The sequence below is a fragment of the Octodon degus genome, unplaced genomic scaffold, assembly GCF_000260255.1.
Source record: "Octodon degus isolate 3935 unplaced genomic scaffold, OctDeg1.0 scaffold00094, whole genome shotgun sequence".
Lineage (NCBI taxonomy): Eukaryota > Metazoa > Chordata > Mammalia > Rodentia > Octodontidae > Octodon > Octodon degus.
The window spans coordinates 2,618,644-2,621,330 of record NW_004524670.1 but is presented as its reverse complement, the minus strand read 5'-3'; positions in this window follow the sequence as shown (position 1 = coordinate 2,621,330).

The window sequence follows — 2,687 nt, the reverse complement described above, 5'->3', positions numbered from 1 at the left end:
CAGGCTTTAATATTCTGTTCTTTTGCTCAATGTCTGAGACCTTTATTATTATGTGTCTGGGTGAAGAATTATTTTGATTATGACTAGCTAGATTTCTATATGCCTCACTCAAATGTATGCCAAATTCTTTTTCCTTGCTTGGGAAATTTTCTGCTACTACGTCTTCCGGCAATCTTTTTGTGTCATTTGTGTTAACTCCAGCTATTTCATTGATTCCTATTAGTCTTATATTATTTTTTTGCATCATCTTGCTGCTGCTTTATTTCCTGGTTTCTCCTTATATTTAGAGATGTTGCCTTACGTGTTCACTGGCCAGTGCTATCTTCAAGGTCTGAAATTCTATCTTCTGTTTCATTCAAGTGGTTTTGCCAGTTTTCAGTGGAATTTTTAATGTTCTGGGTATTTGTTTTAATCTGTTTCATGCATTGTAGTTCTTTCCTGTATTGTTCGTTCAATGTTTTCATCATTTTCATGTTCCCTTTTATCATTTTTGAATCTGTTTCTTTAGTTGTATTGAGCAATACTTTTGTGATTGTTGTCATTTTTTTTTTTTTTACCTGAGACATTATTTCTGATCTGATTTCCTACACATCCTGATGGAGTTGTTTCTTTATTTCAGTTGTGATCATTTCAGACATTTTAGGGGTGTGACTCTATGCTCTTGTGGCAGTCTTCTGGACATGTGGTTCCAAGTCCCTTCTTCAGCCTCCTAGGTCTCCCCAGCAGACTTCAGGGCAAGGATAGGAAGCCAGAGAAACTTCAGCAGGAAGGCTGGGGAGTGGAGCTAGCCTACCAGGTCTTCCTGGTGAGTACAGGCAGCCATAGCTCCCATAAAGCATTAAGTTTCAATGGACAACTTATTTTTGTTGCCAATTCTTGTTACTTAAATAGTAGGAACTATACATTATGAAGCATGTTTTGTAGGTGGTGATTCTTTGGAGCAGATGTTGACTACATGTTCTTTGCAACTATATTCTTTTTTTCCCTTTCTTTCAGTCCTTTAATTAGTCTAGTTTCTTACACACTTGGTCTTTTCCTTTTTCTTTTTTTCCTTAATTTTATTGAGAAACAAATAGCAATGAGACTGTTTCAAGCCAAATTGGTAGGACAGTTTCAATAATTAACACATTGCATACTTTCTTCTTAGTGGTTATTTGCTGTACAAGATGCAGACATGATATCCTATTTACAAACACTATTAGAACAAATCCCTGCAACCATATTCTATAGGTTTAGTCATATTAGTAAATATGGCACAATTATGTTCATTTAAAGAGAAATATTAAAGCATAAAGAGAAATATTAATTTTCTATTATAAGTTAGAACATAAAATAAATCTTTTCAGTGAAGTTTTATAAATTTTCTGAAAACACTTTAAGTTTTAAAGAAAAGTCAAATTTTCATTTTTGTTTCACAAATTGTCTTACGTTATCAAAGCTATAATGTAGGACAGTACAAATTAGCTACAGAAAAACATACTTGACCATCTTAATATTTAGATCTGACATAAATTTGGTGCACAGCTGGTACTTGATTTTAAAGATTTGTTTAATTTGGGGTGAAATTAAAACCAAAAGCTTTCTGTTTTGTTTTAACATACATTAAAAAATTTCAATAGTTAGACTATGCTTTGATAGCAGTTGGTAGAAAATTTATGAACATTAAATTAAATCAGGGGAAATGAGGTGCTATAAGACATTAAGGAAGCTTTGGAAAGAATGTGAATGTTGTATAGAGAGGTTCTTAAATCACAAAACTATCCAGAAATGGATATCTAGAAATGTAACAAAGGATGAACTGTCTATGAGATAGATATAAATAAAAAAGGAGAGTATTGAATATTAAATGAGTGGAGTGAGATGAACAGAATGAGGCAGGTTCCTTGGCTCTGTAACAACTGTGAGAAGTAAAATTTCCCCAATTACCAAACATAAACGTTTGAAATGTAAGGACTGCTTCTGTTATGCACAGCCCAGAACAGTTGCTCAGTGAATTCTCAGTAAATACCTAAATTAAAAACTTAAAAACATCATAAAATATTTTAAAAGTGAGAATGGAAATCAGAAGAATGATGTTTTAATAACTGAGAAGATTTTTGGGAAAACAGAACATATCTGTGTAGGAATAAGTATACACCAAGATTGTTAAAATCGTCATCGTTTACATTCTTAAAAATGTTCAACACCTGTTATTCTGTGATGGCAGAACTTGTCTTTATTATGCCTGTGGATCTAGTGGAGAAATATCAACAGTATTCCACTTTACTTAGTAGCAGAATAAAATTGTCTTTAAAGAAACCTTGAATGTTGCACTGTTCTTGCATTTTAAAAGAGTCCTTACCTGAACACTACCAACAAGCACTCTTCTGAGGCCCTTAGACAATCCTTACCTGATAGGTTGGATTCTATGTGAGGCAGCTGTGCAGGCAAACTGTTTTGCATTTGAATATGGATTTTTATGGGATTACATAGCTTTTGTAAATAAACCTGAATCAGTGCTACACCTGTGCTCTCAGAGTGTTGTGAAAAAATTTAGGTGGCAGTTCTTCTTTGATTAAAATGCATTATTGCAAGCTTGTTTGGAGACAAATTCTTGCCTTGGCATTGTCCCATGTGTTTGCAAAGCATAAACTCAAGAATGAGGTGTTCAGCAAAACTTGAAAATGCTAATGACAGGAAAAAGCCAA